At 40.2% G+C, this 23,424-nt stretch overlaps 1 long non-coding RNA gene across 2 annotated transcripts in view; it reads left to right on the top strand.

Moving 5' to 3' along the window:
• Positions 1-78: 78 nt before the first annotated feature.
• The window catches only part of LOC139030214 (uncharacterized), a 30,134-nt gene continuing 6,788 nt past the window's right edge, over positions 79-23,424 (top strand). For both annotated transcript variants that reach the window (XR_011482500.1, XR_011482499.1), the window contains exons 1-2: positions 79-174; positions 1,752-1,973. This is a non-coding gene — a long non-coding RNA (uncharacterized lncRNA). The remainder of the gene's footprint in view (positions 175-1,751; positions 1,974-23,424) is intronic.

A 23,424-nucleotide genomic window follows, 5' to 3' on the forward strand; every position in this document is an offset into this window, starting at 1 on the left:
TATTGATTCACCCTTTGCTCCAGAGGTGGGTTCCTGACCAGTCATAATATTGCATTAGTTCCAGAATAATACATTCAGAGCCAGTAAGATGCAGTGACATTTTTGCTGGGACTGTTGTGAAGAATGTATCTTCTCTTTCCCAGTGGACTTGAAACTAGAAGAGAAAGGCTAGAGGTATTGTACCCTCTTGCTTCTCTCAGGGAAAACCCATCTGAGGATGGGGCCAGTGGAGGGAGGAAAGTAGAATAAAAGTAGAGTGATATTTGGACCCAGTTATAGTGTTTCAGCCCCTGGATCTAGCTGTACCTGAAACTCTTTTCATTATGTGAGTCAAATACATTCTTTTTTGTTGTTGTTTTTTAGTGGACAAATGATTTTTTGGTAGTTTTTGTATCTTTTTAGTAATATACACATTTTATAATACATATATTTAAAAATAGTCTAATAAACAATACACTCTATTTGTCTATTCCTACAACATGTATTAAAACCAGAAACTCTTAACAGCATTTGTCTTTGGGATGCAGAACTGAGAATGAGGAAGGAGAGAAAGAAGCACCCTAATCAGCATTTGGAGTTTTTTTCCTAAAATTATTTATGAGAAAGCATTACTTCATTTAAAATTTTTTTTAATTTATTGTTTTTAATAGACTAGTATGTTTTACCAGTCTATTAAAAAATACCTTCTCTTTTTGCTTAAGTTGTTTGGGCTGCATTTTCTGCACTTAAGACCAAATACTTTACAAAACATTTTCTCACATACTGTTTTATTTAATGCTTGCAATAATTTTGTGGGATAGGTGTTAATTTGCCCACTTGTAGATAAGGAAATGAGGTTCAGAAAGAATAATTATTCTTTCTGAATAATAGGTCAATTATAGTTCAATTTTTTTAAAGAAAAGAACAGGCCGAAAGTTTCAGTGTTATAACATGGCAAAGGCAAAATTTAAACCCAAGAGTCTCTGATTGCTGATCCTGGTCCCTTAATCATTATGTTTTATTACCTCCAGAAGTCTGAAGGGGCGATGAAAGAGAAGTTCGAAACAACAAATGACTGTGTACCTCACAGTTATCTCTGTAATGTCAGGGACTGCCTTGCAAACAAGACACCTAACCCTTGACCTCTGTCCTTTCTCCTTGTGTTAATGTATAATACAATGGAAAATCAAACAAGCATTGTAAATCAGCCACTACTAGGAGATGCATTCAAATGTACTCCTATCTGAAGAGAAGAGATCTCTGCTAGAGAACTTTGTACTTCTTTTATGCAGGAATATCAGTTGTACATAACTTCCTTCTCATTGTGTTCAGAAAACTGACAGGATTAAATTCTACCAGGAAATACTGTGGTTACTGTGAGGAGAAAGTTTCTGAACGCAACAGTTAGGATTTCAGGTTGCCTCCTTGAAGGGTCAGAGTCTGTGTGGTAACAGTCAACCCAACCAGAGTACTTCAGATACACCTGAGACAGCTTCAAGAGTGTCTTGCCCGCCTGAGGTTCTCCCCGAAGCCCCTGGGAAGTAAGAGTGGAACCAGGGACCTGTGTAGTTCAACCTTGCATCCTGTCATTTTGTCCAAACCCCACAGGGTAATATGGGGAAAAGGAGAGGCTTGTTGGCAAAGTGAGCAGGGAGATTAAAAAAACATCATTCTTATTAACAGTCATAACAATACTATCTCACATGTATTCAGTGCCTCTTCTGTGCCAGGCACGAGTTAGGTGATTTACACGCACCTTTTCTTTGTAATAGCACTACTCCTCAGTGAAGAAGAGACCCTGCATTCTGTGTCCGTGCTGTGTTCTGGGAAATTTCCTTTTCTCTGTGAATGTGTCACCCTTCCATTGAAATGTTCATGAATCAAAAGGTAATGGAAACCAGTCAGAACCAGGAACTTCTCAACAAGTTACACTTGGCTGGCCATGTGCGGAGACCAACTGTAGCACACGAAAGCAATATGTCTCTGATCACAAGGTGAGTATGTGCAAAGTATTCTCTCAGGAAAACATCAAAGTAAAATCCCTCCAAGCTAAGTCCTTCACGGGGTCTGACCTTGCCTCTAGTTCCACTTCCTGCCCATACCTGTGAGAGAACATAGGTCATTCCTGTTTTGCCACATAAAAACAAAATAGCAGTATGAATATTTAAAAGCATATCCAATGAAGCATTCATTTCCTCAAAATAATTGCACAGTACACTCCGCTTGAGAAAAGAGAAGTATTTTTCAGCTTATTTTCTAGTTGTATTTATTTTAAAATGTTTGTTGATCCAATGGCCATATTGATCCCTCTGCTTGCTGCCTCCCACCATAGAAGCTGGAAAAGCCAGACACTTACTTTCCCAGACTCCCTTGCAGCTGGTGGTGGTCATGAGACCCAGTTATAGCCAATTGGACATAATCTGATGTGGCTTTGGTAAAAGTTCTCCCTTTCATTCTTAAAAAAGACAGAAATGATTGGTGCTGCCTCTTTATCCTTCCTATTGTCTTAAACATGGGTTTGATGCCTAGCAATGTGGCAGCTCCTTTGGGGCTATAAGTTGGTGAGAATGAGAACAAAATCCAACATGCACAGGATGAAGGAGAAAAAAATGGAAAGAACCTAGGTCCTCAAAAGCTTCATTAGAAACTAAATTAAATTAAAAGCTAAAGAGGGAAAAGTGTCTCCCTGAGCACCTTAACTAACACCAGCACAGTTGCAGTTTTCTTATAATAGGAGGAAATTACCTCCATGTTTTCCACTGACAGTGGGTTTCTGTTATTAATACTTACAGCCAAATTCATGCCTGACTGATAAAATTATGTGCCAGACTCTGCTCTGGGCATCATGACTGTGAAAATGTATAAATCATAACTTTAGTTCAGGCGGCTCATAATCTATTTGAACAGACCTATATAGGAAGGAGCACAGATTCTCCCCAGTGTTATTTTCATAATTTACAAATAACAAAACCAAGACCCACAGTGGTTAATTGACTTGTTCAGTGTCACACCTAATAGGTGCAGAGGAAGGATTTGAGCCCAGATCACTGAGCCTTCAGATTGGTGACCGTCTCCCTCACTGGTTCTGATGCTTCATAGACTATCTCTTTCCCTTTCCCCTTCTCACCGCCCCCTGCAATGCACATACACCCTGCAACCTCACCAGGAAGAAGAAAACCTCTCCCCATTCAGATGGCCACCTTGGCCCAATTCCTTTTGTCCACACCTTCAGAATGACCAAACTAACTACAACAAGAAAAAGATGGACAGGAAACACCCAGGGAGCTTGTGCAAAATGCACAAACACTACAATATGTAGAGATTGGCATCTAGGGATGGAAGTGACATAACATTCTCTGCTCCTAGGATTATAGAAAATCAAAACTGGAAGAAACTGTACAGAAGAGGTTCTCTGACTCAGCCTCTATTTTAGAAAAGGATTTAGGCAGTCTAAATGTTGACGGAATTCAGAAAGCCGCAGATTTGAAGCCCAGGGAGGAAAATAGAGAAGTGGCCATGTTGTCTCGCTTAGAAAATGAAGCCAGTAGGGTTCTAGCCCTTCTTTAGTGATGGTCTCAAATGGAGTGAGTAGTGACTCTCATCACAGCCTCCAAACCACCATCACCTACCAAGACTACCCAGAGGTGAATCCAGAAGGGCAGCAGTATCTGAAAGATTAGATAGTCCTGTGTTATGGCCCTAGTAGTATATTTTGAATTTCATTTCACAGAATTTTGGAGCAATTTTACAAAGCAGTCAACCTCCTTGCAGTTCTTCTGGGCCCAGACGCAGCTGTTTAGGATCCATCTTGCCATTCCTGGAGAGAATGGGAGTAGGATTGAGGTCTTGGGATATCCTCCTTATAGCAGGGACACAATAGGAGCTACTAGCAGACCCAGATGGGGACCAGGACTTTCTCCAGCTTTTGTCCATCTTAGCATAAGAAGCTTTTCACATTGGTCTTTCTCCACAAAGTTTTTACATCAGAAACTAGGGGGTATCTCTTATTGGCTGCTGCATGCTAAATAATGTCCAACTCTTTGCTACCCTATGGATTGTAGCCCACCAGGCTCCCTGTCCATGGGATTCTCAAGGCAAGAATACTAGAGTGAGATGTCATTTCCCTCTCAGAGGATCTTCCTGACTCAGGGATCTGACCCACGTCTCCTGTTGTCTCCTGCATTACAGGTAGATTCTTTAGATTTTTTTGCCACTGAGCCACCGGATTCAGTTCAGTCAGTTCATTCGCTCAGTCATGTCCGACTCTGCGACCCCATGAATCGCAGCATGCCAGGCCTCCCTGTCCATCACAAATCCCCGGAGTTTACTCAAACTCATGCCCATTGAGTTGGTGATGCCATCCAGCCATCTCATCCTCTGTCGTCCCCTTCTCCTCCTGCCCCCAATCCTTTCCAGCATCAGGGTCTTTTCCAATGCGTCAACTCTTTACATCAGGTGGCCAAAGTATTGGAGTTTTAGCTTCAGCATCAGTCCTTCCAATGAACACACAGGACTGATCTTCAGGATGGACTGGTTGGATCTCCTTGCAGTCCAAGGTACTCTCAAGAGTCTTCTCCAACAACACAGTTCAAAAGCATCAATTCTGCAGGGCTAAGCTTTCTTCACAGTCCAACTCTCACATCCATACATGACTACTGGAAAAACCATAGCCTTGACTAGACGGACCTTTGTTGACAAAGTAATGTCTCTGCTTCTTAATGTGCTATCTAGCTTGGTCATAACTTTCCTTCCAAGGAGTAAGCGCCTTTTAATTTCATGGCTGCAGTCACCATCTGCAGTGATTTTGGAGCCACTGGGTTAATCTCCCTTAAAATCCAAGGCAGAAGAGTTAGGATCTAACTGTTGGTTCAACTACTTTATTTGACTTATGGAAATGTGTTTTGATCATCAGAGCATTTTCCTGGTTGGGCATTATTGGTCAGAATGAAGTTATCTTCTCATTTGGGAACATATATTTATTACATACACACTAACGTAGACTTGAAATTGCTTTTAAAATATATTACAAGGAGCGAACAGGCATTTGTAGAAGTAAATGCCTATGCCTAGGATGAAACCATCCTCTCTTTTTTGCATTCTAACGTTCAAAGTTCTATCAACTCAGACAGAACTTGAGTGTTTATTACAACAGGAACTGAAAACTCAGACACCGATGGGAGCCAGACAGGTTCCATCATGACTAAAGTGGGCCAGCTCTGTGTTGTCTTCTTTTTGTCATTAAACAGATAACCTTTCTAGTGGAGATATTTACCTGAAGAAAAATTTCTTTTCTGTGAGAAAAACAGCAACAGCCCATTGAAAAATGGCAACTCAGCCCCAGTGCCTGGGAAACAATAGAGAAGAGTGGAGATCAGAGAGAAATCCCGAATATATTTGGGGCAGCAGCTGCACAGCCAGATGTTGCCAAATGGGAATGCTGTCTATTATTGCCAGACCTTCTATTTTCAAGAGAGACCAGAGATTCACATTTCTACATGATAGTTCTCATTTTTCAAATGATGGTTCAATAGTATTATTTGCTGCCTGTAAAGGATACATATCAAATACACAGATAAATAGACAGTAAAAGGATGAAAAAAGATTTACCATGCAAACAGCCTAAGACAAGCATGATTATATTAATATCAGACAAAGTAGATGTCCAGATAAAGATGATTGGTGTAGATGATTGCAGTTGGGCATTTCATGATGATGAAAGCACATTTATCAGGATCCTTAAATGTTTAGCCCAATAACAAACGTTAGAATACACTGACAAAACCTTGGCTAACGAGATAAATAAATTAGTACATAATCATAATTGGACATTTTTAAAAATATTCTCTTTTTAGTTGGTAGAAGAAATAGACAAAAAGCACTTGGCATATAGATTATCTGAATAACACTATCGACCAACATGACTAAAATTATTTTCCCAACAATTGCAGAATAAATGTTCTTTTCAAGTTTACATGAAATATTCACCAAGGTAGACTATATCCTAGTCTATCCTGGTTTCATTATATTTAAAAAGTTAAAGCTTTATAGATTATGTTAATATGTTATCTGATTGCAATGAAAGAAAAATAGATATCAATAACAATGAGATATCTAGAAAATTCCCAAATATATGAAAATTAAATAAGGCACACTAAATAATCCATGAGTCAAAGAAGAAACCATAAGGGAAATTAGAACATATTTCTAAGTGAATCATAATGAAAACAACATATCAAATTTGTGGAATGTAGCCAAAGCAGTTATTAGAGGAAAATATATAACTTTAAATGCCTATGTTAGAAAAATAGAGAGGTTTTAAGTGTTAAGAAGCTAGGAAAATCACAACACTGTAAGCAGAAGGAAAGAAATAATAAAAAACATAAATCAATAAAATTGAGAACAGATAAACTTTACAGAAAGTTTAAAAAGCCAAAAGAAGTTACTTTGGCAAGATTAATAAAATTGATAAAGTTCTAGTAAAACTAATTAAAAAAGAGAGAGTAATCCAAATTACCAGTATAAGAAATAGAAGAGGGCATATCACATCATATCCTATAGCTATCAAAAAGATAATTAAATATTCTGAGTAAATTTGCTTATAAATTCAATTATTGAGATAAATTGAAAAATTCTTGAAAAACTCAACTTTCCAAAACTGATACAAGAAAAATAGTTTAAATGGCCCTGTACATTAAAAAAAAATTTTTTTTTTTTTTTGCAGCTCAAAAATCTTTTCCTCAGAGAAAAGCATAGGCCCACATGGGTTCATCAGTGAATTCTACCAAACAGTTATCAAATATTTAATAAAGAAGTAATAGCACACTTATATAAACTCTTTCAGAAAATAGAGGAGAAAAATCTTCTCAATTTATTTTACAACACAAGCATAAACCTGAAACCAAAATCCTGACAGACTAATGTCCTTCATTAGCACAGAAAAAAATTCCTCAACAAAATATTAGCAAAACAAATCCAGAAAATATATAGTACAGAAAGTATATCATGACCAAGCAGAATTTATCTCAGAAATACAAGATTGGTTTAACACTTGAAAATTTGCCTGTGCAATCCACCACATTAGCAGAATAAAGGAGAAAAATCACATGATTATGTCAATAAGGGAAGAAAAAGTATTTGACAAAAGCCAACCCCATTCATGATAAGAACTCCTTGATTAGAGGGAAATAGAGGGGAACCACCTTGATTTCATCAAAGACAGTTATGAAAAGTCTACAGATAACAGCATGGATAATGGAGAAATTTTGACTGCTTTCCACCTAAGATTGGAAGTGTTCTTCCTACCTACTATACTGGAAGTCCTTGCCAGTGCAGTAAGAGAAGAAAAAAAAGGATGGATATTGAGAAGGAAGAAAGTAAACATTATACAAACATTGTGGTTGTCTACAGAGAAAATTCCAAGGACTATTTTAAAAACTACTATAAATAGTAAAAGAATTTAACAAGGTTAAAAGGATCATACGTCTTGATCAAGTGGGATTTATCCCAGGAATGCAAGGATTCTTCAATATAGACAAATCAACCAATGTGATACACAATATTAACAAATAATTAAAGAATGAAAACCACATGATTATCTTGATAGATGCATGAAAGCTCTTGACAAAATCCAGCATGAATGGACCTAGAGACTGTCATACAGAGTGAAGTAAGTCAGAAAGAGAAAAACAAATACTGCATATTAACACACAGGCAACAGAGAACTGTACTCAACGCTCTGTGGTGACCAAATGGGAAGGAAATCCACAAAAGAGGGGATATGTGTAGAGCTGATTAGCTTTGCTGCATAGCAGAAACTAACACAATGTTGAAAGCAATTATACTCCAATAAAAATTAATTAAAAGCATTTAGCAAGGTCACATAATACAAAGTCAGTAAATAAAAATCAATTGGATTTTTGTATACTGGCAAAAAACAACTGAGAATGAAATAAATACTATTTATAAGAACATCAAAGAGAATAAAATATTCAGTAGTAAATTTAGAAAAAGATTTTAATACTTGAACCCTTAAAATGTACAAAATGTACAAAAATGCAAAATGTTTCTGAGAGATATTAAAGTAGATCTAAATACAGTTATTTCAAATTCATGGATTATAAAATAAGTATTGTTAAGATGTCAGTTATCTCTGATTCAACGCAGTTCTAGTCATAAGCCCAGCAGACTTTTGTAGAAATTGAAGAGATGATTCTACAATGTATGTAAAAAAGCAAAGGACCTAGAATAGCTAAAATAATTTGGCAGGAAAAAAGTTAGAGGACTGATACTACCTGACTTCAAGACCCATTAGAAAACTCTATCAATCAAGTGTAGGAGATAAATCTTTATGACCTTCAAGTAGGTAGAGTTTGCTTAGTAGAACAAAAAAGCATAAATTATAAAAGAAAATAGACAAATTTCATTTCATCTCAATTAAAAATTTTTTTGTTCTTCAAAAGTCACCTTTATAAAACTGAAAAGGGAAACCACAGACCAGGATATATTACTAATACACCTGTCTGTCAAATGACTTGTATCCAGAATGTATAGACAATGTCTACAATGAAATAATAAGAAAGATAATCCAATTTTAAAAATGGAATCAAATAATTTAATCAATGCTTCAGTACAAATGACCAATAAACCTCTTCATTGGTCATCAGGAAAATGCAAAACAAAACCACAATTGAATATCACTGTACATCAATGTGCTTGCTAAAAAGAAAAAGATTGATGATGTAAATGTTGGTGAGAATGTGGAATAGCTAGAACTCCTACATTATTGGTGAGAGTGTAAAATGGTGAATCACTTTGGAGAAGTTTTCAAAAGTTTATCCAAGGTTAAATATACACTTAACATGGAGTGGCAGAGGATGACATGGTTAGATGGCATCACCAAGTCAATGGACATGAGTTTGAGCAAACTCCAGGAGATAGTGAAGGACAGGGAAGGCTGGCGTGCTGCAGTCTATGGGGTCACAGAGTCGGAAACAACTTAGCGACTGAACAACAGCAAATAACATGTGATCCAACCATTTCATTCCTAGATATTTACTCAAGACAAATGAGAATGTATATCCACACAAAGACTTATGCAAGAATATGCATAAGAGCTTTATACATAATTGTTCCACTGGGAACATCACAAATGTCCATCAGCAGGTCAATAGATCATCTGTGTTATATTTCCATAATTGGACACTATTCAGAAATAAGAAGGAATAAACTGCTAGTACATACAGCAACGTAGAGTGATGTCAACAATGTAACCCTGAGTGAAAGAAGCCAGACACAAAATAGTACACATTGTGTGATTCTATTCAAATGAAGTTCTAGAACAGGTTCACTAATCTATTGTCATAGGAATTACAACAAGGGCTTCCTAGGATGGGAGGTAAGGGGCACTGCATATGGATTTGTATCTGAATTAGCTGCAAAGAGACATGAGAAATCTTTCTGGGGTGATGAAAGTGGGGTAATGGAGATGTTCTGTATGGAACATGAGATGCTTAAATGAGGGTTTGTCAAAGATCATACATTTTATTGCTTGTAAATTGTACTTCAGTAAATTTGAAAAGCAAAGACATGTGTAAACATCAGCAGAATAATCAGGTTGGCAGCTGTTGGGCTGAACCTCACTGGTGTGAAAATAACCTCGTTCAGATTCTTTCCAGACAAAGTCATCTAAATGGAATTTTGGATTTTATGTTGTTGGTCCTTAAAGTTCGGTCTCACAGTCTGAGATCAAGCCTGTAATGAGTAACTGTTCTAGATAAGAAAGAGGAGGCTTTTCTGTCCATTGCTAAATGGTTGTCTTATTGAGGAGCTAATCAGTTTTGAAGCCTTCTGCCAAGTCTCTGATGGAGACCTCAGGAGCAGTGAGTGCTGCGCCTGGCTTGGGTTAGCTAAACTGGGCACCACTTTACAGCCTTTATCCACTCCAAGCTCAGGGTCCTCACGAGTGAAAACAGGACAGTAATTGTGTAAGGATGAAATGAGATATGTGTGTAAAAGTAGCCAGCAAAGTGCTTGGCACATAGTAACCACCACACTCTGTCATTCTATTATTTATTGATGGGTTTTTTTGGTTTGGTTTTTTTTTTTTTTTTAAGAATTGCTCATTTTTATAAATTGAGCTAGGGAATGCACAGAGTTGTCAGAATGGGGATGGGAAGACTTGTAAATATAAAATAAATGTCTTTATCTCACCACAGGTAACTGATCCTCCTTTTTAGGAGTCAAGATACTGGTACCTGTCTCTATATTAGCTATGTCTCCTTCAAGCCAACTTCAGCAAACAGGAGTTTATGGGTTCACAGAACTGAAAAATCCAGTGTCTTATATTCCAGTAACCCTGCAACCCCTAATAATTCCAACAGGAGTCCCAGGTTAAGTCAAGGGGGCTTGTTTGGGTCCCACATATGAACCAGCTGCAGTGTGGATAAGAATGGAATACACTACTGTGATAGGGCCACCAAGAGCCAGGAGCCAGGTCAGCACGACCAACCCACAAAGGAAGAGAGAGAAAGACAAGATCCCCAAAGGAAAGCATGGCTGCCTCTCTGTTCTATCAATATTCTGTGTATCTTGCAAATGGCTCCCGGCACTAGGAATTGTTCTCCACAACAGATTTCACACTGAGTACTGCAGTAGAATACCCACAAGAAGATTAGTGTTCTGGGGAGAAATGAACTCTTGGGAAGCTGTCTGCACATCACAGGGCCCTTCACTCAGTTTTCACATCTATTCCCAGTGAGGTGCCACTTCTTAAAATTCCTGAGAAAAAAAAAAGACTATTTCTAATAAGCATCCATGACTTTGTCGTGTTATTAAATAGACTTTGGAATCTCTTTCTTTCCATGTAAACAGAGTTTGGGTTTATTAGGCACCACCAGTGAAGGTGGCTAAGTTTAGAGGAAGAGAAGGAAGGAAGTGTTTGTTTTTTCAGATATTCCAATTTTATAAGAGGGCTATTTGGTCCCTTGGGATACTTTACTTCCTGTTATGAGACCAGTCACATGGGATGAATGAATCAGACCATTCAGTTGGAGGCCATAAATATTAGCTGAATGGACAAGAAAACAAGCCCTCTGTTTTTCAGGTGGCAGCAGAACACGTTCAGATCAATGCTGGCTCTAGGCTGGTGGAATTGCCTTCATTCACCCTTTGGGGCTTTCCCCATTTTACAGAGAACTTCTATGGCCTCTGTGTCATGGACACAACTATCAACCCCTGCTTTTCCTTGCTGGTAGGCAAACATTTTGTTCAAGTATCCAACTCAACACAAGAGGATTCAGATCACCAAGAAAATTTCCTGATTAATCTACTTCAGCCAGCACATGGGGTTCCCCAAGGATAGTCAAGCAAAGGGATGGAATAATTTAGATCCTTGAGCTGTGATGGTTCTGCACCTGGGTCTTTTCTATCTCTGGACTTCCCACTCTGTCATTTATTATATATGTTAGTATGAGTCAGGGTTTTCTTTATGTATAGCCTATACTCATACGATGTACCATCCCCAGTAAGGAATTCACCTTTATTCTGGCAATGCTCAGTTAAGAATGCTTTTCCCCTTACCTACCTGGGCACTAGAACCTAGGCTGCAGTTTTCAATTGGATGAACCCAGAAGTAACTGCCAGGAGTGCTTTTGGCTACAAATATGATAGAAGGTTACTTAAATACTTGGATGTTTGTCTCATGGAACAAAACGTTCACTGTGGTTAGGGGCTCAGGAAATTCACATCTTTCTTTTTCGTCCTCAGCAGTGTGTAGACTTCTGACCTCATGCTTGTTGCCTCCATCCTGCAAGTTGGCTTTTAAACCTCCAGATGCCCATCTCATTCAGAAGGAAGGGGTGGTGGCAGCACCCTGTTTTCCTGATGCCTTCAATTTGTGTCTCATGGTGAGAAATGTATCACAGGGCATCTCTAGATTCATGGGACTCTGGCAGAGCAAGTGTGTTTAGCCTAAAATACTGCTACCCTAGCAAAATTGAATTTGCCTTATTAAGAAGGAAAAGAATGTTTATTAGGTAGGCGGCTTGCAATGACTGCAACACTAGTTCAGATAGTTATCTTCAGTTCTTTAAGGAACTAAAGAAGTTCTTTAATTCGGGATTTTACAAAGACAGCAAGAAGATTAGATGAGAAGAACCAAACTCATCCCGTGGCATTAACTACTTACAATTAACTTAAGCATGAGTAAAGAAGACCCAGGCTAGAAATAACCACAAAGTCTTGTATATTTCTTATCTAAAGGGAATGATGTAAACCTTATCCAGATGCAGCTAAAAGAAATATTGCACCCAGATCTTCCTTATCATCCTCGTTCTGCACCATTCACAGACCTTCTCTGGGTCTCATAATGTTAAATGCTTATTTCCCCTGAGCAGAGCTGCCAATGATCCATTTATCTATCCACCCATTGTCTCTCCATCCTTCCATCATCCGTCCATTTACTTATTCAATATAAGCTTTCTAAAGTACAGAGTCTTGTCAACAATACTTCTAAAACTTTACCTTTGCTAGTGGTGAGGCTACTGCACAGTTCTGTGTAAATATTCCTTCAATATGCTCACAAAATTCCTTGTTCTGCTGTCTATCAGACGTGTATGGCTACTTCCTGCCTCCCTGCCTGTCTCTGGAGCAAGCTCCAATCTTCACTGGGGGGTAGGAGCAGTTTTGTTGTCTGCCCTGACTTTTGACAGGAAGAGAAGAGCTTTGAAGTTGAGGATTACTTGAAAAATCCCCTTGGAGACCTACTGCTGACTCTTAAACTTAGGGAGAAGTCCGGGGCAGCAAAATTAAGCAATGACTCTCACCCTTCTCCCCAGTCAGCACTACTACCCCTTAAGCTCATGGTTTTGCTGTTGAACCCCATGAGGGTTGTGGTGTTCCTATTTTTACCCAGAGAGAAAACAAGAGCAAGAAAAGTTAAGGAACAACTTAGTATTTCTCTCTTAGGTAAGACAAAGCTATCTGCTGTCTCATCTCCAAAAATCCCAGTGAATATTATTTTGCCAAGAAACAGAGGGAAACCTGCTTCCATGAGCCCATGTGAACACACATAGGTGATTTTCCCAAATGTGTTAGAAGATATCTTGGAAATGCCCAGAGAGATGGTGAACAGGGACATCGTCAGGGGAGGGGCAGAGTGGGAATTACCCAGTAGTCCAGTGGGTAAGACTCCATCCTTTCACTGCTGAGGGCTCAGGTTCAATCCCTGGTCGGGTAGCCAAGATCCCACAAGATGGGAAGTGCCCAAGAAAAAAAAAAGAACCTTAAAAAGGGGGCAGAGGGAGCAGTTTTCTCAGAGCTACTAGAATGCTGCCTCCTGGGCTCGGAGTCCTTAACATTCCCACCATATAAAATAACTGTACTTCCAGATTTTAAAAAGGGGAAGGCAGAGAGGAGGTCTTTGGGTTATTTATTGTCCTGCAGCTTGCACCCCAACAACCATTTTATCATGTTTCATGGGTGGTCTAGATAATGGTTTGGCTGGGGATTGGCTGCTGACTGTTCCTTTACTGGTCTCTGTTGGGTTCTTTCTTGCACTTTCTGCCAGTGGGCAACTGGGTTACCGCTGGGCTGGATATCTGAGTCTCAGGTGTTCCTCTGTGTGATCATCCTTCATGTGATAACTCAACCTCCAAGTCCTGTCTATGTGGCCTTGTTTTAAGATAAGGGTACTCAGGCTTCCCAGGTAACTCAGTGGAAAAAAATCTACCTGCCAATGCAGGAGACTTGGGTTCGAACCCTATGTTGGGAAGATTCCCTGGAGAAGGAAATGGCAACCCACTCCAGTTTTCTTGCCTGGAAAATCCCGTGGACTGAGAGCCTCACAGGCTGCAGGCCAAGGGCTCACAAAGAGTCGGACACAACTTAGTGACTAAACAACAACTCAGACATTATACTTGAGAGCTCTGTGGCTGCTGCTGCTGCTAAGTCACTTAAGTCATGTCTGACTCTGTGTGACCCCATAGATGTCAGCCCACCAGGCTCCCCCACCCTGGGACTGTCCAGGCAAGAACAGTGGAGTGGGTTGCCATTTCCTTCTCCAGTGCATGAAAGTGAAAAGTGAAAGTGAAGTCGCTCAGTTGTGTCCGACTCTTAGCGACCCCATGGACTGCAGCCTACCAGGCTCCTCCATCCATGGGATTTTCTAGGCAAGAGTACTGGAGTGGGGTGCCATTGCCTTCTCCCACTTGAGAGCTCAGGACATGGCAAAAGGTTCAGGCCTTCTTAATGCCTGGGCTCAGATTCCTGCAACATCTTTCCTCCAAATTCCATTGGTCAAAGCAGTCATGGGCCAAACTAGATTAGGTGGAGGTAAATGTCTAATGTTTAGGAGTTTTAATGCTCAGACTGTCATTAGGAAAAGGCGGCATACTGAACAAAACTGGTCAATTTTACAGCTTGACGCGTAGCCAGTACCAATGCCTCCTGGCAGATTCATTTAGGAGACAATCCTGACTTAGGGCTCCTGAGTTGTGAAATAGGGTTATATAAGATTTTGGAGTCAGGCTCAGAGTCAGAGAGGCTTTTAATAATACACTCATTTCCACTCTGTGATTCCACATATGTCTTTAATAATCCTTTCCTTGGGATGACGATAAGTCCTGCTTTAAAACATCTAAAGAAACTGCAGAGCAATGGCCTCATTCTGCTATGGCCAAGGCCGCCTTCAAGACCACGTGTAAGAGCACCCTATTTAAGCAAAATGTGTTGATTATTTTTAGCATAACTTAAGCCCCAGGAGACTAATGAGGTGTTAACAGTGTGTGTTAATTATGTGATTTTTGTTGTCTTCATTAAAGTTACAATTCTCAATCCGATTTGCCACCTGAAATCCCAGAGGAGCCACATTGCTCTTCTGACCCTGGCAACTTTTATTCCTGCAGTTTGCACAATCACATAAACATATTTTGTTTCCCCTTCAGAGAATCAGATGAGCATGCCTCCCACACTCAGAAGACCTTGGTTACCCCCTTCTTAATTCTTACACATTTTTAATCTCCGTTATGAGCAGTTGGATCTTACAATAAGGTCAAGGTGCAGAATGCTAGCGACATTAGCTCATTGTTGACTGTTTAGAGCAGACTGTCCTTCAACTCAACAGAAAACTGCCAGAGAAGCTAAAAATCAGGAAGAAGGAGAAGCACAAAAATGAGCTTTCATTGCTTTTTGCAGTGTTTTAATTAACTGAGGAATTGTGTTGCATGCACACAACTCTGGTTATTTTTAAACTTTTGCAATATATGCTATACCTCTGTCCTGAGTGACAATACATCCCATCCAGAAAAACCTTTTCTCAGGAAGAGATAATCACCTATCCCAGACTCATTTGAAGCAGCAATCAGCATCCCTTTCATGACTTTGTCTGCATCATTGATGTTCTAGAGAGACTTTATTTGGCAATGGTGTTAGGGACCTATTGCAAGTCCAGGAGGTAATGAATTCAGGATTTCAGCTGAAAATGTCTTAATGATGGCCTCATTGGGATGAATGAAGTTGTAATGAAAATCGCAGGTGAATCTGACTGGCAAATAGGACATATGAGTCTTCTTAGTAATTAGAATTGTCTAAAATTGGAATGGACTGTTACATGAGGTAGTGAGCTCCCCATAAAAAAATCAGGGATATTGAAGTGAAGGTTCCCTGTCAGAGAAAGGTTAGACTTGACACTCTTTGGGGGTCTCTTTCAACTTTCATCTAGATTCCATGATTGTTCAACTGGAGCAATAGCTTTGACTTTGGAAATTTGCAAGTTGGGTTCCGTGATGAAATATGACAGAGTAGAAAGCCAGGCACTCCTGGATCCCAACCTCTGCCCTGTTACTAGGGTTGTGTTATTATGAGCAAGTGACTTAAACTCTCTGTGCTGTCTAAAATGAGGGTGGACGTATATCGCTTCTAAGGCTGTTTTAAGAGTCAGAAACAATACATTTAAAATACAAGACCCAAGGTAAGCACTCAGTAAATCATAGTTCTGGTTGCTCTTAAGAGTTTAATTATTTACTTTGTTCTTCATCCTCCACTTCAATGATACAGTCTTATTTGTAAAAACAGAAGAAATGAAGGTCTCAGAAAGTTATTGGTAAAAGATCAAGCTTGTACAATTGAACAATGAAGGCAGAACAAGTTTCATGCTACATCAACAGGTAGAGAGAGGTCACATGCCTAACCCAAGGACTTATGGCCATTCCCCCAATCTGCCTCACCCTCTCTTCCACCAGGGCTCCCAAACTTTCTGCTTTGTCTTCTGTCCGCAGAGCAGAGTCAGTCCAGATGCCAGTTGCCCTCTGGAAGGATGTTCCCAATGATGGTGAATTTACCTCAACCAATGGAAGCCTCTAGAAAGCTAGCATCTGGAGAACTGAGCTAGAATCTGCATTTGTAGATTTTAAGTTAATTGCGGTCTGCCACTAACTCATTGTTTACCTGTTTACCTATTTATCTTGGGCTTTGTAGAGGGAACACATTCATCTGTTTAGATCTTTGTATCCCCTTTTGTCCACATGGTTCAAAATTTTAAAGTACAAAAGAGGTATATGTGGCACAAATGAAGATAATCTACAGAGCAGAAACAAACTCACAGACATAGAGAACAGGCTTGTGGTTGCCAAGGGGACGGCGGGTGTGGGAGGGAAGGACTGCGAGTTTGGGATTAGCAGATGCAAGCTATCATATATAGGATGGATAAACAACTACATGCTACTGTATAGTACAGGGACCTATATTCAGTATACTATAATAAGCCATAACAGAAAAAAAAAATTTATGTATAACTGAGTCACTTTGCTATACAGCAGAAATTAACATAATATTAAATAAGTCAACTGTATTTCAGTAAAATTATTTTTAAAAGGCATACAACAAGAAAGGCCTCCCTGGTGGTTCAGTGGTAAAGAAACTGCCTGCAATGCCAGAATCCCTGGGTCAAGAGGATTCCCCTGGAGCAGGAAATGGCAACCCACTCCAGTATTCTTGCCTGGGAAATCCCATGGACAGAGGGGATTGGCAGGCTACAGTCCATGGGGTTGCAAAAAGTTGGACACAACTAGTGTCTAAACAACCCACCAGCACATACAACGAAAAGGCACCCTGACGCTTGGTTGCCCAGGTACCCCGTTCTCTTTTCCAGAGACAACTAGTTTATACAACATAGTTTATATGTATAGAATCCCAGAGGTATTTTTTTTAACTTGAGGTAAAATTCACATATAGCAATTTTAAAGTGTACAATTCAGTGGCATTTGGTGTATTTACAATGTTGTGCAGTCATCACATCCCTTTAAAACTTTTTCAGCACCCCAGAAAAAGCAAAAGATAAAATTAACCGCTATGTTATCACTACCAATTTCTCTCCCACTAGCCTCCCACCTTAGTAACCACTAATCTGCTTTTCATCTCTATGAATTTTCCTATTCGGGATACTTCCTATAAAAGGAATCATACAATACATGATCTTTCCTGTCTAGCTTCTTTCACTTATATAGTTTTCAAGGTTCATCCAAGTTGTAGCGTGTATCACTACTTCGTTCTTTTTTATGGCTGAATAACATTCTGCTGTATCTATATGCCGTAATTTGTTTATTCATTTATCTGCTGATGAATGACATTTGAGTTGTTTTCACCTACTGATTATTATGAATAATGCTGCTATAGTCATTTGTGTACAAGTTTCCTTATGGCCATGTGTTTTCATTTCTTTTGTATATATACCTAGAAGTAAAATTGCTGGGTCATACAGCAATAGAATAGAATTTAAATATTGAGAAATAGGAAGTTTTTAAACATGCAGTTTCCTCTATTTTCACACAGGTGCTAGCAGACTGCACATACTGTGTTGCACTTTGCTTTATTCACTTGACAATGGGCTCTATAGATCTTTGCAGTGGTATGCTGGTAAATAGTTAACAACCAGCTTTTGCGAGGTGGGGAGTGCCTTGATTGGTAGCATTTACAGATGCCCGTGGTGTAACTGCTACCATGGTCAATTTCAAGCTGTGTCAGGTCACTGAGTAGAGAGTTAGGAAGAGAAGCTAATTATGTGTGCTCGTGAATTGGTCCAAGCCACCTCCATCACACAACTAGATCTCCCCATATCAGAGCATGAAGAGCTGCCTCATTCCCTTTCATGACAGTGCAGCAGGTCGTTTTAGGATGTGCCGTAATTTTTTAACCAGTCCCTTGTGGTAGACACTTGGGTTGTTTCTGGTCTTTTACTTCCACAATCCAGACTTTAATGGATAACCTTGTACACGTGTCATTTTGCTCATGTGCAAATATAGCAGAAGACATGGTTCCATGACTTCATAAAAGGCACTATGGGAAGAAATTCTCAAAAGCCAATTTATTCCTTCACTCGACACTTTTGGCTCTTAGGAAAAATTCTACGCAAAGAAATTGTCTGTTTTACCCCAGTTTCCTCGTGAGTAAAATAGATGCAAATTAACTAGCCACTTGCCAGTGTCAAAGAATTAATGTAAAACTTTAAAATGAAAAACATGTTTTTCTTCTGAAAGATCAAACTTGGTATTAACACAAAGTGACATGGTTTACATTTGGTGACCTCAAGCACTGTCACAAGTAGGTGGGTGAGAAACAAGTCCATTCCTGGAACATTGTGACCCTGCCCTGGATTCCGTAAGGGTGAGACTCCCAGCAGAGGGATCCAATGAAATGGTTAGAAATAGGATCGTTGTAGAATTTCAGTGCAGTTCTTCATTAGATTATTTGACCAAAGAACTGGAAGACAGTGTTTCTCAGCCATCTCATTGCACTTCAGTCTCATCTGGGAAGCTTTTAAAATCTTGATGTCCAAGTCACAGCCTGGATGGATTAAATCATGCTCTGCAGTTAGAAACACAAGGCACCTGTATTTTTTAAAGCTCCCCTTGGTGAGTCCACTGTTTAGCCAAGATTGAGAAGAGAATATGAGCAGGGAATCATATGAGAGAAAGAGGGAAACACATTGGTATTAGTCCAGGGGAAAGCCAATAGGATGTATATGTACAAAGAAAGAGACTTATTCTAAGAAATTGGCTCATGTGGTTATGGAGATAGAAAATCCAAAATCTGCGAAATGGGCTTGCAGCCTGGAGACCAGAGAAGAGAAGATGCTGCAGTTCAAGTCTGAGGGCCACCTATTGCTGAATTCCCTCATGTTCGGGGAGGTGAGCCTTCTGTTCTAGTCATACCTTCACCTGATTGGATGGGGCCCACCCAAAATATAAGGTGCTATCTGCTCTGTTCAAGGTCCACTGGTTTAAATGTTAATCTCATCCAAAAACCACTCAGAAGAATGTTTGAGCACATATCTGGGCACTGTGGCCCAGCCAAGTTGATACATAAAATTAACCATCACAATTTAACAGTTGTTTGGAAATATTCAAAAATTTCATCTTTAGGGACAGGAATTCAGGGTAATTTAAAGGTATATTTCTCTGACTTGGTTACAAAGAGATGCCCTCTTAAATTCCTTTGCTGCATCCTTAGAGGAATCATTTACCTGTTACTTGTAAGTCCTATTCCCAGGACCCACAGATTTTATTAAAATTAAGAATTAGGAGAAGATAAGGTATTTTGTTCCATCATCTTGGAATTGGATGTTTTTATTGAAAGATTATCAACTTTTTTGCCAGCAGGAGTGAGTGTTGTAAATTGTGCATAGAGATTTACTAGAGTGAATGTAAAAAGGTTGATCTCAGGTCAGGAACATATTCCTTTAAGAAAATCTGATTCCTTCTGCTCTCTTGAAAGAATTCCAGCAGCAAAACCCAGAATTAAAAAGATTAGTGTTGAGAGTTCTGTCGGTCTCAGCAGGAAGGACTATGGGGTTTATTGGGAAAATCTAATTTTCCCTTCTCTCCTTGATAAAAGGGCTTCCGAGTCTTTCCATGTCACCAGCAATAGGCTTTGCTTCCTTCCGGAGTAACTCCTCATGATTGGGAGTTTAGCATCCAGATTTTATAAGCAGCTGATCATCAAGTTGCCTGAATATCCCAAGGTGTTTGATTTCAAGTAGCATTTGAATTGGGTTAGGAATCAAGGCTCTGTAGTGATCTTAGTCGTGTGCTTCCATCTGCCTTTGCATCTCACACTCTTGTTCACACTCCCATTTTAGAATCAGATACTCAGCCCAGTGAGGAGATCCAGGCCACAAGGAAAATTCAGGGGATCTGAGGACCAATGGCTATTTGTGATGCTCTGATTCCCAGAGGTCGTGGGTTCTACCCCAAGCCACACTCAACCTGTAGAGCTAGCTGCCTGATAAAGCTGGGACTGCTGTGAGTCACCAGGAAACTGAGTCAGCCTCATTGATTTGGAGTAGGAGGGTGTGGGCTGAGTTTGTGGGGACCTTGAATGAGGATTTGTGGTCATGGAAATAGTTCCATTTTGCCAGCTACGAATCAGCCAGCATTCATTCTGTCCCGAAGCAGAAGAGCTGAAGTTAAAAATAAGTCAACCTTTTCATTTTAGGCAAGGCAGAGCACACCCTGAAATGGGAATTGGGTATCATGTGGACCTGCCTCGCTCTGGAGACTCAGGGGCAGGCGTAGGGGATGGGGGGCGGGTGGGGGGAAGGAGCACTAACCCAAGATCTCACCTCCCTCCATAGCTCCCCTGACTATGCTATGTGAATAGTGATGGATAGGGAAAGTATGTGGGTCTATCTCTTTGTCAGGGAAGATGGCCTGAACTGAAGCAGAGTTGAACTCCTATCCTTTTCTTAGCTAACCCTTGGGGGACCCAGAGCCTCAATCTTCTCTCTGTACCTGGTCAGGAGATGGCATCACAGTAAAAGCACCTTTGCTGTGTAAGTTAGGTGTACATCAGTACTCAGCTACTCCCATTGTTAAAACACTGGAATATTTTCTTGCTCCTTGGTAAAGGTATATTGACCCGAGCCCTCTGTTTGTCTCACTGCTACAAGCTACCCAGCACCTCCTCTGGGATTTCAGGAATTGCCCCAGTACCCAGTAACTAAAGGGTTGATGAACTTCTCCAGTGACTCAGCACTAAAAGAATTTGCCTGCAATTCAGGGCATGTGCAGGAGACCTGGATTTGATCCCTGGATCGGGAAGATCCTCTGGATAAAAGAAATGGCAACCCACTCCAGTATTCTTGCCTGGGAAATCCCACGGACAGAGGAGCCTGGTGGGCTACAGTCCATGGGGTCGCAAAGACTCAGACACAATTTAGTGACTAAACAACAAAGGGTTGATCCCTTGTGTAGCGGGACATCCAGACAATCGAGTTCCCTCTGTTCTCTTAACAAACAAAACCTCCAGTATCAAAATCCAGAATTCAAAAAGATTAGTGGTGAGGGTTCTTTTGGTCTCAACAGGAAGGAATCCATGGTCTGGGGGGAAAATCATGGACAACCCAATTATCTTTTCTCTTCTTTATAAAAGGGTTTTGGAATTTTTCCATGTCATTAGCCGTGAGATTTTCTTTCTCCCATAAATGACTGGGAGAACTACAGTGCCAACTACATCCTTTGGGATTAGTCCTAATCAATACAGTAGCGGTTAAGTATAGTGACCATCAACATTGGGTATAGATGTAGGTGTGGTCCACCTGAGGGTGTTGGGCTGGTAACCCAAGGGACTGCATACCAAGCCTTGCCTACTTAGCAGAAAATACTCCTCTGTTTCATCACAGAATTTTCCTGCTAGTTCAGTCATCTGGGTATCATCTCCCATGTTCTGGGACACAGACTCTTGAGTTCAGCCATTCAGGCATCTTCATCATGCCTCCGTATGATGCCTCTGCCCCCAGTGGCCCTCTGTTGCTGATTCCACCACTATGGCCAGTCTGAAGTGAGGGCTCCCTTTCTCGTGTCCACTGAATCCCAAATGTGGGCAGGTTCTTCCACATGGTTCCCACAGAGGATGAGAGACCAGGATGTCATTTTTTAACAGGTGTGAGAGTGATGCAGGGAAGTAAATTGCAGATCAAAGCTCCTAGTTCTGATGAGCCTGGACTTATCCTGGCATCCTAAACAGGTCAGTTTCCCTGACATGCACACTTCTGACTGCTCTGGGGCTAGGACGAGCTTCCCCCACCTGCCAACAGAAAGGCCAAGATGTTCCCACATTTAAGAGTTCAGGCCAGGTGACTCAGCGTATCTCAACAACAGAGAGGAAAGTGGGTTCTCACTTAGCTCTGGGGCCCCCAGTAAGACACTGACAGCTTGGTCGAGGTGAATCAGCACCAGGTTCAACCAGGTCTCTTGCCAAGGGTCCAAGCATACTGCAAAGGATGGAAGCAACCAGGTACAGACCCCACTTACCATCAGGATGTTTGTTATATTGTCATCCCCATTTTATAGAAGAGAAACTGAGTCCCGGAAAGAGTAACTGAGCTAAGTTCACACAGCCTGCAAAGCATCTAAGACCATGTGCCTGAATGAACACCCTAAAACCTGAACTTTTAACTGCTACACAAAGCCCTTTTCTTATGTGGATCTGGAGAGCTGTTAAACATCTTCAATGATCAGCCTGTTGCAAATGTGCAAAAGGCATATGGCACTCATGAGTTAAGAAGGAAGTTGAGCTTGAATGCTTCTGGTGGGTTTCACAGGGAACAGAAACCAACAATGGGGAACTTAGAGCCTCCTCCTCATCAGTGGAACTCTAGAAATTTTCCAGTTCATTCCTTGACCATCATATCTGTAGTGTCAGGAGAGGAAGCTTGAGCCACAGCAGTATTGTTCTCGAGTTCTTCAGCTGCCTTGTTCCCTCACACATTATTCTATGCAGCTGTTTAAGATTAGCAAACACACGTATGATGATCACAAACAGGGTTCTCAAACATAAGACCTTGATCTACCATGTTCTCCAGTTTCTTGTGTATCAGTCTTCTTCCAACTGTGGTGAAGTTCCATTTGGGATGAGTATGGTTTCTCTGCTGATTTTCAAATCAGATTCCCCATTGCTGTGTCTTTCTGCCTTGTATCCTTCAAATCCCTCCATCACTTGGGTCAGTAAATTCAGTTCTCTGATGTAACAGAGGTTAGAAGGCAGAAACATGGAATCACTTAGGTCTGTGTTATATATGCAGTTTCCTTTCCTTCCATATTCCCTTCCAAATATAAAATAAGTGAAAAATCTTCCATAATAGCAAAATAGTTTTAATAATTTTTTCATTCTTTTCAGTGTTTTCCATATGCCTCTAGTGTATTGCTCCATTGACAGTATACATGCAATTCTGTAGATTTTGATATATTATCTGGAGATTTTAAAACATATCTGTAAATTATTTGCCACTCCTCTCTTTAAGAGGTAGTTTCTGTCTCTCCTTTCCTCTAATCTGGGATGAATTAGTGACCTCCTTGTAGCCAATAGAATGCAGCAGAAGTGATGCTGTGTAACTTTCAGAACTGGGTCAGACAAGGCCACAAAGCTTTTGTCTGGTTCTTTTGGGATGTTAGCTCT

The sequence above is a fragment of the Odocoileus virginianus genome, chromosome 21 (genome assembly GCF_023699985.2).
Source record: "Odocoileus virginianus isolate 20LAN1187 ecotype Illinois chromosome 21, Ovbor_1.2, whole genome shotgun sequence".
NCBI classification, from domain to species: Eukaryota; Metazoa; Chordata; class Mammalia; order Artiodactyla; family Cervidae; genus Odocoileus; species Odocoileus virginianus.